The sequence below is a fragment of the Anabrus simplex genome, chromosome 8 (assembly GCF_040414725.1).
Source record: "Anabrus simplex isolate iqAnaSimp1 chromosome 8, ASM4041472v1, whole genome shotgun sequence".
NCBI classification, from domain to species: domain Eukaryota; kingdom Metazoa; phylum Arthropoda; class Insecta; order Orthoptera; family Tettigoniidae; genus Anabrus; species Anabrus simplex.
In genome coordinates this window covers 90,820,837-90,834,744 of record NC_090272.1, presented here as the reverse complement: position 1 = coordinate 90,834,744, position 13,908 = coordinate 90,820,837, and the positions used below count along the sequence as shown (strand labels likewise).

General features: G+C 40.3%; 1 protein-coding gene across 1 annotated transcript in view; it reads left to right on the top strand.

The window, feature by feature from the left end:
* IntS9 (integrator complex subunit 9) overlaps positions 1-11,567 on the top strand; it is a 157,765-nt gene extending 146,198 nt beyond the window's left edge. The window contains exon 14 of the mRNA XM_067152914.2: positions 10,978-11,567. The gene's annotated coding sequence lies outside the window, so the exon portion shown is untranslated. The remainder of the gene's footprint in view (positions 1-10,977) is intronic.
* The last annotated feature ends 2,341 nt before the right edge of the window (positions 11,568-13,908 follow it).

Below are 13,908 nucleotides of genomic sequence, written 5' to 3'. Positions count from 1 at the left end.
CCAGGATTTTCTTGATACTAACTCTAGTTATCCACAGTATTCTGCAGACATCGCCAACATTAAAAGCTCTAGTGCATTTATCTTTCTCTTGTCAGCTTTCTTCAGGATCCATGTTTAACCCATTCACTGCCAAACCCGTATATATACGTTATTGAACGCTGTGCCTTGTCCGCCAAACCCGTATATATACGTTTTGGTGCAGTGCGTACTTCACCGATCTCACAAATGAACGCGATATATTGTCATGCTTTGAGATTCCGTGGAAATGCTCAAAGAAGTTCTGTACGGCAGATATACCACTCCACTTCGCGTGTTTTGAAAGCGATCTGGTGTTTTTTCAGCTTCGTTGGAGTGGAACATCTTTCCCGCTAACGTGTAGCCATCATGGCGTCTTGAAGTATACATTCATCTCTTGTTGACGAAGAAATTGAATGTCTCCTCATAAATAGTGATTCTGGAGTGCTATATTTTGATAATGAAGATGGAGAATATCTAAGTGGTGATAATGAACTACAAGAAAGTGCAAGACAAATTAGTAATGATGAATCTCGTGTGGAATTGTCATCCCTTCCACAGATGAATTATTTTTTCCCCAAATGTAAATTATTTTGAAAATACCAGTTCTTGGATCAACAATTTTATATTATTATTTCAGTAATAGTATCACCGAGCTATGGCTACGGCTATGGAGCCAAGCTCTGCACTCGGCAGATGAGTGGCTACGAACCCCACCGTCAGCTATCCTGAGAATGTTTTTTGGTGTGGGGAGGTCCCTTTTGCACTCCCAAAAAATGTCGGGACAGTTCTTATTCATAAACCACAGCCAATTCCTTCCACTTCCTTAACCAGTTTCATTCACCATCATTCATTTCCCATTATCTTCTCAACTGAGGTTTGCGTCAGGAAGGGCATCCGGCCGTAAAACGGTGTAAAATATGTCGCTTCAACCCCGACACCGTATTGGGCTGCAGGGCTAAGGGGGCGATATGCATGCCATTAATAGTATCAGTAAATATGTATCTGTAAAAGTGCCACTTCCTTTTTAAAAATGCAGCACAGAGGGCTCGCCTCGTCATCAACACTCAGCAGTGAAAAGATTAACAGCCATAAGTGAGCTATAGGATAAACGTTGGCACTGACCGATCTGCATTTGAGTGCCTCGGCAATGTTCCTGCTTTTCCAGATAATTGTCAGGCTTATCATTGTGTTCCAAGTGCAAGCCACCACTTGACTTCAGGAGTGTGCTGACCTTTTTGATTAATTTTAGATCTAAGGAAAATGAAATCCGCAACCATCGGTTATTTCTTCATTGTTAATTTTAATCTTAACATCTGTTTTTTCTGCTTTCACCGTGATCTTGATATAAGAACAACCAAACCTTTGCACTTTTATCCTTTACGTCCTGTTGTCATATCAAAGGTCCTTGCTTTCTGCCAGCAAGGTTAGTTCAGCATACCTGAGGTGGTTAATATTTCTACCACCAATTTCCTGCTCATCCTAGACTCAGGCAAACCAGCATTTCATAAGATAGTACAATCAAAATAAAATTACTATGACTATGTTCAGACCACCACTTTTTGGAGCCACTCTATGTGTGACATGAGCTTGTACAGATTGAACAATTCAAAGCCATTTCAGAGTTCTAAATGTATATTTTTATTAGACACTGTGTTCCATGTTTGTATCTTTTGTAAATAAATGTGTACATACTGAAATGTGTGGTTGTAGTTTCTTTATAATAGGATGATAACCCTTTGATTTTCTCCTTTACACGTTCAATGCGGATCATGCGCTGGGCGCGTGATGCTACATTATAAGCACGTGTGGAGCACGCGCCTAGCGCGTCATGGGACGGTTGCTAGGAAATGTGAATCACAGGTTTCCTGCATGGTAATAAAGGCTCTGATTATCATCCCGCACATCGTGTAAGTCCAGTCTACTAGCAGATTCATCCGTAGTCATGTTTGCGCATGCGTAATCCGTTTCCGGCGTATTTCCTCTCCTGAGTTATCGTCATACGTCATCATTCATTTATGGGACCTTTGAGCTGCAAGACCATTTCAGTGCGAGTAAGACACTTCATTTTCTGTTTATTATTACTTCAAGAGAATTATGAGTGATTCCGCTTTTGAAATAAATAAATTCCACTACTGCAATATGTTCAGTAAAAGAACTGAACTTGTAATTGTCATCATTATTCTTGCATCGTATTTATAAGTAACTTGAAAGAACTTGCGGTAATCATTTTTTATTGAGTCGTGATGCGTATGTTATCATTTTATTTATATTTTCTTCAGATGACCGACAATGTGGTTCCTTCAACATCACGAGACCCACCCCCTAAGAGGCGCGATTCAGCAGAAGGAATACCGCCTCGGCAGTTCTGTAATGATAGAGATATTGTGACATCTCTTGATGATATCGGAGATGAGTCGGATGATGAGATGGAGTTTTTCGACTCAGAAATCGAGTCGGAAAGTTTGGATGAGAATGAAACCAGTAGGAATCTTGAAGCTAGTGCTGACGTTCCTTCACATGAAGACAATCAACTCACTGCTCCAGGTGAAGAATCACTGCAATCGCTACAGGTGACTATTCAAAGTACTTTCTGTTTGAGAGCACGGGAAAAAGGTTGAGAATCAGTGATTGGAAGGACACCACTGCTGATGAAATGAAAACTTTCATAGGCATAGTGTTTCATATGGGATTGATTCGCCTGAACCGTATAAATGACTGTTGGAAGAAACATTACTTATTTAACTTGTTGTTTTCAAAATTCATATCAAGAGATAGGTTTTTACTGCTTTTGAGATGTTTACATTTCCAAAGAGAGCGAAGCTCGGGTGATCCAATTTACAAAATTTGCCCAATGATGGATTATTTCAATAATAAAATGAAAGAATTGTGTCACCCATCCCGCGAGCTCTCCGTAGACGAGAGTATGGTGTTGTGGAGAGGTCAGTTGCATTGGAAACAATATATTCAAGGCAAACGCCATAAATGAAGTTGTGTTTTAGCTCGGCCAAGTGGCCTTATCCGCGCAATTCATATATACGGTGGCAGTAAAGATACTGAGGTTAGTGGTCAGGGGCATGCTGCAAAAGTGATGAACAAGTTGCTGGCAGGGCTGGAAGGGAAAGGCCATTCCCTCTTCGTGGATAATTTTTACAACTCTGTTAGCCTTACAGAAGAGCTTCTCCAAAAGCAGACCTACTGTACTGGAACTCTGCAAGCAAAGAAAAAGGGAAACCCACCAGAAGTTGCAGCCAAATGGTTGAAGAGGGGTGAAGTGATCAACCGTTACACACAGGAAGGGATATGTGTTAGTAAGTGGAAAGATAAAAGAGATGTTCTCATAATCTCCAGCGAATATGAAGGTGATTTGGTTGAGACCACAAACAAGCGTAAACAGAAGAAACTTTAGCCCAAAATTGTTGTGGAGTATAACAAACATATAAAAGGCGTTGATAGGCAGGATCAGATGTTGGCCTATTATCCACAGATCCATAAATCAATTTGTTGGTACAAGAAACTGGGGATACATATATTTCATATGATGTTGAATAATGCGTATTTCCTGTACAACATGTACAGCAGAGAAAATAAATTTGATCTCCATGACTTTCACTTGGAGATAGTTTCAAACTTGTTACCAGAGCCAGCAGAAAGTGAATGTCATGCAATTCACTTGCCAGAGTACTTGCCTCAAGTGCTGAACAACAAGACACAGAGAAAATGATGTAGACTTTGCAGCCAAAAGTACAAAATCAGGAAGGACTCCAATTTTGGCTGTTCAGCTTGCCCGGGCTTTCCAGGTTTTTGCATAACGCCTTGCTTTAGGGAATATCATGAATATAAGTAATGATCGTGGGACAAGTTCGACTTCTAGATGGTCATTCTCTTCAGTTATAGTTTTACATTATTGTCATTTTTGTAGTTCCCACTGTTCACTAAAGAAAGACTGATTGTTGTTACATTGATTTAGCGCTTGTGATAGCTATAGAGTTTCATTCTTGTTATACTGATCACTTCTATCGGCCAAAGGGTTTCATTTTTGTTTGTCAAATTCTGTAATAGAGAAGTGTAAATATAAATAGATTTATGTTTGAAACATACTTTATGCATTTGTTTGCTATCCGTGGTAAATAATGCATAGTAATCTACCAACGGGCGTGGCGCATGATCCGTCTGGTGACCAGCATTACTTCTCGATTTTAACCACTGTGCGGATCACGCACCAGGCGCATGAGTGAGATAAGTCCACGAGATCGATAGAACTCGTCCTACCAGTGTACAAAAGTTTAATAATTACAACTTTTAAAGAGTTACACACAAATACTTTGCTCAGGTTGGCGGGTATGTCACGCTCTGCTAATACGCAGTGAACGTGCGGGAAGGGGGGGGGGGGGGGCAAGGCTGAAATTTTGGACTTTGTCAGTGATCACTGCCAAATTTTAACCACTAATATTGTATATAGTCTTAAGAAATGTTTTTATTTTACTATGCAACATGGAAAATTCTGTTTGCATCACAATTTTTGATGCTGAAGTTGAAATGTCAACAGCTGGTTCTTCACAATTTAAAATGAATAGTTACTCTGCATTTTGCCAGGCAAGAAATGTAGTAGGTACTATGTATTCTTTTGATAAAGTTAATACCGTATTTTTAATTCTTATACATACTGGAAGATTTCGTGAAGTTTCAGAGGAATATAATAGAAATTGTGATGGAAGAAGCATTCTTTGTGACAAAGCGCTGAAAAATATGTGAGAAAACAACAATTGAAGGCATGGACTTCCTATCTAAATAAATAACCACCTCCTATAAAATGGTGGTGGTGATCACGCAGGCTGTCTGAATTTGATTAATTTTTATAGTTCTGGATGAAAAAAAAAAGTCCTCTTAACAGTATCTTTATATGTTTTTATGTCTCAGTGTGTGCTAATTTACTATTTGTTGAGATATGCCTTGTTTTAGGAATGCTGTGATACAATCAAGATTGTTTTATTTGTGGAATTCATGTCAGTGTACTATTTCGACCAACATACTTAGGAATCCTTGAGTGTGTGTTACCACTTTGGGTAAGGGTGTTATACTATGTAAGGAATACACACCAGCCAACCAGTGAGTAAGAAAACCCAAAGGTTTAACCAGCAGCAACTGGAGAAATGCCATAAAACTGATAGAAAATGTATACAGTTCAGAAAATTTAGAGGAACATGTCTTGTATCGTCTGATATGTAAACGTTAATTTGGTAGATGGGGCTCCAACGGTTGTACAGCATACCTTGAGACCTTAGCTACTCAGGGTATGTCAAATCGAAGTTATACTCCATCTGTAGGCGTAGTCATGCATTAAAGTGTCAGGTGACCCCTCAAAAGAAAGTAAATAGCAATGCGCCCATGTGTCGTTATGAGGTACACAGATAACTGCGGTCATTTTGAGCACATTGTACGTCAACCAGCACATCCCATGAGACATCTTAACGAGGTTCAAGTCGCAAGGCCCATCACTTTTGATTCAGGAAGGATGGACTTTTCATCGTGTTGCTGTGGATCTCAGTGTCTCTCCGTCAGTTATTCACCGCTTGTGGAGTCACTAGTAAGACAGGCCAGGTCACAATGGGGGTTGGACAAGGTCGTGTACGCATGACAACCCCACAGGTTGACCAATATCTGACCATCTGTGCGTTGCCGCATCATTCAGCAACTGCCAGAGAACTGCAATAAGACCTCAGGAGGGGCACTGGAGTCACGGTGTCTGACCAGACAGTAAGGAACCGTTTAAGAGAAGTGTCCTTATGACCCAGGTGTCCTGTTTGAGTGCCCCGTTTAACGTAGCAATATCACACAGCTCGCCTTCTGTTTGCCCGTTCCCACGTCAACTGGCAACTTCGCCAATGGAGACCTGTGTTGTTCACAGACGAGTCCAGATTTCCCGACACAGTGTGATGGATGTCACCCTGTATGGAGACGCCATGATGAGCAGTACATGCCAAATGTTGTCCAGGAAGGTGAACGATTCGGACAAGGTTCTGTGATGGTGTGGTGTGGCATCAGTATTGATGGCTGTACGAATCTTGTTGTCGTCCGTGGTAATCTTACCACTGTGGGGCACATCGAGCAGATACTGCTACAGCATGTGTTGGTTGCTGCATACGGCGTTGGCCCTGAATTCGTACTCGTGCACGACAATGCCAGGGCTCATGTAGCGTGCATCACCAGAGCTGTTGTGAGAGAACTGGACATTCAAAAGATGAAATGGCCAGCAGAGAGTCCCGACCTTAATCCCATCGAGCATGTGTGGGATAGGCTTGACAGAAGTTCTCATGGACGTCTTGTTCCACCACAGACTCTCCAAGACCCTGAACAGGCTCTCATTGAAGAATGGGACCTGATACCGCAACATGACCTCCGTCGACTTATATGGAGCATGCCACGTAGGTGCCAAGCTGTGATAAATGCTCGTGGAGGACATACACCATACTGAAGCTCTCCAACTGTGATAAAAATCCACCCTGGAAGACTGTTATCGCTTTGTTTTCGTCGTATTTGGACATTACATTTGTGTTCTGAAAATGAACGTGAATGTTATTTTGTATGTATCAGTGGTAAAGAATAAATTTGGTAATATACCTGGGTGTGAGGTATTGCTTTATGGAGCATGACATACGTTCAGAAACATGTTTCCCTAATTTTTTTTGAACTGTGTAGTTCCATTTTGTGCATTACCTGGCAGGTTCCAAGACAATAACCATTGTCAGCGTTGCCACAGCAAGATTGAAACACTTGGTCATGTCTTGGGTTTTTGTCCATTTAATGATACACTACGGAATTCACGACATCATCGTATAAAATCTACGGTTGCTGAAGCCCTAAGGGGAAAGCATTATACAGTCTAGGAGAAGGTACATTGATTGTCTCTGGCTGAGTCAGGCTGCTGGATTGATACAATAGCTATACCACCGGGCTCAAGTAAAGGGTTCATAATAGACCCCACAGTGAGAACCGAGGCATCATCCACTCAACCACATGATGTACAAACGGAGAAATGTGATACATATAAACCTACAATTCCACATTACGCTGAGAAATATCATCTAGACTCCATAGAAGTTTTAGGATTGATGATAGGAGCAAGAGGCACCATTACTCACATATTTCAGAACTTTTGTAAGAAATTTAATTTGGATAACCAATTTATTTAGTGCATTGAGTTAGCAGTTCTGAAAGGCTTGTAAGAAATCATTTATATTCCTATAAGGAGTTCCTCGTGGATTTCAACATTATTGACCAATACTATATACTAATACTACATACGGGGAGCAAACCCTCGTTCTGTGTTCAACTGCTTTGGGACTATGCTTTGCTGCAGGAGAGTACGGATCATCAGTGTGGGGAGCATCTGCCCATACCAAGCTAATGGATACAGCTCTCAATGAGTCCACCCGTATTGTCACTGCAGATGATCTACCCTTTCACTGGTATTGCGCCTCCATCTATTCAGCGCGAGGTGGCAGCTGAGAAAGAGAGACACAAGAGTGAGTCAGATCCCAGACATCCAATGTATAACCACAAGGTGATCACATCTCGCCTAAGATCCAGGAAGAGCTTTATGAAGAGAACAGTACCCCTCTCTACCAAACCAGAAGTTCGAATTATATCACTGGAATTAATCGAGGGATGTTCCACCATTTAACACAGTGTATAAAATATGACATTTATTGAGCGAAAACTGGTTTCAATTCCCTTGGAATCATCATCAGTTCGTGATAAATAAATAAAAAAATCAAAGAATCCTAATAAAAATCAACATCAAAACTGCTTCAAATACATTTACAATGTTGTAACATAAAATACATATGACCATAAAGCATATTTCTATTTACAGAAAGTTCCTGGAACTCCAGACACATATGACACCAAAAAAAACAACACCACCACATTACTATTTACAGAAAATTCTTGGATCTAGGTCACAGATAATTGTAGTGCGTTTGTACACTGTTGTACACTGTTGAACAGAGCTTTAGGAAAATGTGTGAAAACTTGAAGTTGCAGAATATGTGAGGTTCTTATTTATTACAGTGGGTATAAAATGCATATATATGTTAAAATGTTCAGATATTCTTAGTTGAAACATTGGCAGATGGTAAAAACCTGTATAATCTTTGATGGTCTTGTGAAGTGCTGGTGATTGCAGTTAAAACGATTAGCTGAGGGGTTGGGGGAACATCCTTCGTTGTTATATAACATCTGCTTTGTTGTTGAAACTGTTGACTGTTACTGTTGTTGAAATAAAAGTTGAATGATGGTATGGCCTTGGTTGTATGGCATTGTATCTTAAAAGGTGAAAGTCCAAGGGAAAAAGAAAAGAAATGAGAACTAGTGTGTGTGCTCGGATATAATTATTGGAAAGTGGTTTTATAGCACTTACCTTGTCCCTCGCCTTCATTAAACTGCACAAGAAGAGTAAGAGGTGCACTGCTCGTTGTGTCTGCTTGGAGCTTATGGCTCGCATCCGGGAGATAGTGGGTTCGAATCCCACTGTCGGCAGCCCTGAAGATGGTTTTCCGTGGTTTCCCATTTTCACACCAGGCAAATGTTGGGGCTGTACCTTAATTAAGGCCACGGCCGCTTTCTTCCCATTCCCAGACCTTTCCTGTCCAATCGTCGCCATAAGACCTATGTGTGTCGGTGTGACGTAAAGCAGATAGCAAAGAAAAAAGAAAGGAGCTTATGGCTGGCTTTGAGAGGTGGGGAGGGAGGGGTGGTGACTTGCTTTGGATTGGCTGTGTTGTGGAGGAGGTGTGAGAGAGTGATTCATTGCCGTGCTGTTCTACCTAGATACGTCTTGAGAATAAGGGGATGGATGGTCTTGTAAAGTATGTTAGTTTTCTCGGTGGATTCATTCAGATTGTGATTTAAGTTGACTCGTTGATCCAAATATATAGAACATTTCCATGATACTGAGCAGAGGTCTCTTTTCCATAATTTGAGTGATTTGTAAGTCCTTGTCTATATCATGAAAATTATGATTGGATTCGTGCATGTGTATTCCGATGGCAGAATGCCTGTTACGTTTGACTGCATTAATATGTTCAATGTACCTGGTTTTAAAGCTCCTCCCTATCTGTCCAATATAGCTTGCTAAACAAGACTGACACTGTAATCACTAAATACCTGATTTACCAAACTTGTACAATTTATTCACGGTTCCTGGATTGTTGAAGTGGATAGATTGATATTGGTTGTCCTGAACGCTATTTTTACTCCGTGCCTTTTAAATAAGTTTGTTATTTTGTATATGGACTTGTTGTTGAAGATGAAAACTGAATAACTGTCCTTTTGCTTCTTTTCTTTAATGAGAGTAGATTTTGGTTTATTTTGAATTTTACATATTATTTGGTCGATGACCCTTCTGTTACATCCATTAGAAAAAGTTATTGCCCTGATGGTATCCATTTCTTTTTTATAGGTTGGAATGAGATAATGGTACATTGAATGCCCTCTGGACCAAGCTATAAAAAGCAGCTTTTTTGTGGGAATTAGGGTGGACTGAAAGTTGTTGGTTTGTGTGGGCTTCCTGTATATGTGATAAGAAAAGAAGTGATTTCTTGTGACTGTTAAGTCTAGAAAATTTAGAGAACAGTTTGATTTTGTTTCCATTGTGAACTGTATAAGGGGGCATAATTTGTTTAACTCTTCCAGAATGGTAAGGCTGTTGGTATGTCTTCCATGTAAAATTGTGAAGGTGTCATCGACAAATCTTGTCCAAAAGAAAATGTGCTCCATTTTGTTGATGTGTGCATAACTAAAGTTGGTATCTGACACCTACGGTTGAAGGGAGGAGCATTGCATGTGCCATTTCACGATGTTGCCACATTACAGCATTCCTTTCTCTTACCCCTCGCTTCCAGCTCACTTGTTCCCTCGTTCATTCTGACCGCTGTGATCTGTTGTAGACTACCTGGCCAAGTAGTGTTGTCCCATTTGCTATCACTCTTATCATTGACATACAGACAGGTTGCTGTGAGGGAATTCCTCACTGAAGTACTGGTACAGGAAGACATCTCTCAAGTAACTGGCGAAACTGGGATTCTTATGAATCATATGTTGAAACTCATTAAATTACTTATAAATACCATTTGAGACTGACGCGTTTACTAACATGTTCAAGAAACATAATTTTAATATAGCTCTTAGAACTACTAATACTAACCAATCCATACTCTTTAATCATAAAAAAGTTAATTATGACAAAAATCGTTATTTGGGATCAGGAGTATACAGACTCAAATGTACACAGTGTAATTTTTCATATGTTGGACAAACTGAGAGAAGCTTTACGACACGATACATGGAACATGTTAACGCTGAAAAACATAGGAAATACTTGGCGATGAGTTTGCATATGAGGGAGACTGGTCACCGATTTGAATCCTTAGAGAAAGACCTAGCGATAATTAGAAACATAGATAAAGGGAGAATGTTGGAACGAACTAGAAAATTTATATATCAAATTATTTAGATCGGACGTATAATAAGGATCAGAATCTTAATGAAATCATGGACAGTAAAAGCACATGAATTAACACCAAAATTATTAAAGACAGTTAGTTCAAATAAATTTAGGATACCTCATACATTTAATTCTTCGTACTCTAATACTCCACCCATACCTACAGATATTAGGCCTACTTCCAGCAAAACAGATGATTCCGCCCCTTTGTCAGCCTCATCACAGTTAACTCCACCCATCCTCACTCCCCTATTCCTTCCCCTCCGAGTTCAGTACCGCCTCTGCAGCACAGTTATAATACAAGACTCAGAGCCAACAGAAGGGCTACCAATACAACAGTTGATAACAGATAACAACTTTCAACTAACATGTAAGTCCTCATCTGTTCCAAACTATGTAATCAGAATTCTCTCCTTGCGTTCAACTTCTTAATTCATACTTTCCTTCTCTTACAGAGAACATTTTCCAGTATCTACTGACATTTCCTGACAAGGTTTCAGATAATAATTTAGCCTTCCGGTGCTAAAGGCCACTTCTACAATATTTCAGCTGATGCTTGTGTTTCACCTTATGCTCAAATTCAGCAGCGGCCTTGAACATGTTGTATTTATGACATTCATGTTAGTGCTTGTGTTCACGCCCTCATGTCGTTGGCATTGTTATTATCACTGTGGTGTTCCACTAACAATTTTAAATGAAATATTTTAATTAGAATTTTTATGGAAGAAGTTTTAGTCTCCGACAAGATTATAGTTTAATCATTGACAGTGTCTCCATTAACATGTTTGTATAATGTATCATTTTTTCACATTTTTATGTCCCGATTATTTGTAACTAGCTAAACTCTTAGCTTCCATATGTAATATTAGATGTATTCTTGAAGATTGTTTTTAGACTGAAGATGCCCTAAATTAAGGGTGAAACATGTCCCATTTAACTGATAGTCTGTTTATGTAACCACTATAAGTGAAAATAAAAGTACTGAATAGGTGGATTACCAGGCGAGTTGGCCGTGCGCTTAGAGGCGCGCGGCTGTGAGCTTGCATCCAGGAGATAGTAGGTTCGAATCCCACTATCGGCAGCCCTGAAAATGGTTTTCCGTGGTTTCCCATTTTCACACCAGGCAAATGCTGGGGCTTTACCTTAATTAAGGCCACGGCCGCTTCCTTCCAACTCCTAGGCCTTTTCTATCCCATCGTCGCCATAAGAACTTTCTGAGTCAGTGTGACGTAAAGCCCATAGCAAAAAAAATATTAAAAAATTGGTGGATTAAAAAACACCTTTATTATTTTTGAATTGATGCGTTTATATTGGGACTGGCAGAGAATAAACAGGACTCAAATAAACCTTTTATTTAGTTACCAGATGGTTGTGGGTGTAAAGACAGTTAAATGAGTTTTAAGAAGTAGGACAAAAGATGGGCGTATTAAAACCGTTGAATTTTACACTTTCCGATTTCAAAACAAAGGATTTTGCTGTAACACTTAACTTCTTCGATAGTGCTACCCTTCTTAAAGCAATTGTAGCTCATCTCATAACTTACACTTACTTATACAATATTAATATTAAATTAATGCTTACATAATGCTCAAACTGTTCAAATATTCATACTGAGACGTTAAGTAAGTAAAGCAAAGCAAAGCGAAGGCATCTCCGTACAGGCCATGAAGGCCCTTAGAAGGGTGGAAGGTAAAGGCTCCCACTATCCGTAACCTCGGCACGTGATGGGGTAGAGTGGTTAGCACTACGCCCGGCCGCCTTTGACCCCAGGAATTAACCTGGTACTAATTTTTGGTGTAAGCTGAGTGAACCTCAGGGCCATGTGCACCTCCGAAAATGGAAATCTTGTTTCTTAAATTTTACGACATCCTGATGGGGATTCGAACCCACGTCCTTCCGGATGAACTGAGCACGCCTTTACCGCCTCAGCCAGGCAGCCCCTACGTTAAGTAAGCAGCTGCTCAAATATAATTAGCCTACTTTCCTCTGTTTGTATGTATGTTTACTCCTCAGTCTCGTTTCTTGATACCGGGTCGGGATGAGATGAGATTAATTTATACAGCCTGTTTCTAAGGCCGGATGCTTTTCCTGGCACCAACCTCAGTTGAGGAGCTAATGAAGACGAAATGTCTTATGGTAAATGAAATTGGGTAAGGGGTGCAAGGACTCAGCTCAGGCGTATGGATAGGAACTGTACCAGCATTTGCCTGGAAGTGAAAATATTAAACCACAGAAAACTATTCTGGGAACAGGTAATGGTGGGAATCGAACCCACGTTTCCCGAATGCAGAGCTTGGCTCCATAGCCGTAGCGCGTTAAAACACGCAGCCATTCAGCCTACCTTCACCTATATAAATAAAATTATAATTTTTGTCTGTACGCTCGGATTAGATGTACAAGATTCCAGAACATAATGTTAAGAAAATGTTTAGATAATTCTGTAATGATAGCATGAAAAAATTATATTGCATTCAGAAAATAGTGGGTTCGAATTCCATTGTCCGTAGCCCTGAAGATGGTTTTCCGTGGTTTCCTATTTTCACAATAAGCAAATGCTGGGGCTGTACTTTAATTAAGACCAGGGCCGTTTCCTTCCCACTGCAAGCCCTTTCCTATCCCATTGTCGCCATAAGACCTATCTTGTGTTGCTGCGACGTAAATCCAGCGGTAAAACAAACCCGTGTCACCAAACATCCCTGACATTTCCGTAAATTTCTGTAAGAGTATCCATTATATAAAGCATAAGGCTTGCCTTTCTTCGTCTTGTTGACCTGCATGTCGTAAGTAAGCACGCTGATAGCATAACAACAAAAGCTACGTCAACGATGGATATCTACAACTGGAACAATTACAGTATGTTAAGAAGTATAGACTAATATTACTTCAAAAAACGTTCAAGAGAGAGGGTATGGGTTGGGAGAATCCTTATCACACAGTAGTGTGGAGTATGCCCTAATTAGCAGTCCCCTTACTGCATTGACGTTGGAAAACCCTGACAGGTTGCTGATAATTTTACAGTGATCGCAAATGGGACATGAACTGGTCTTTCTTCACATTCTTGTTTTCCACTGTAATGGGAGTGATCGCAAATGGGACACAACCGGCCAGACTGCGACTGACTTGGTCTCAAGTTCCGTTATTTTTAACAGGGACCGGCCTGGTAAGCTCAGGCAGTAGAGCGCTGGCTTTCTGATCCCAACTTAGCAGATTCGATCCTGGCTCAGTCTGGTGGAACAGTTAGATACTTACTAACGGCCACAAAACAGAAATAGAATGCCACTCACACTTAACTAATTGCGACAAGATGTGACTCGGAAGTTAAGTGAGAGGTTTGACAACTCCCAGCAAGACGAGCTGGCCAGAAAATTTATCTCCATGGCAACCGC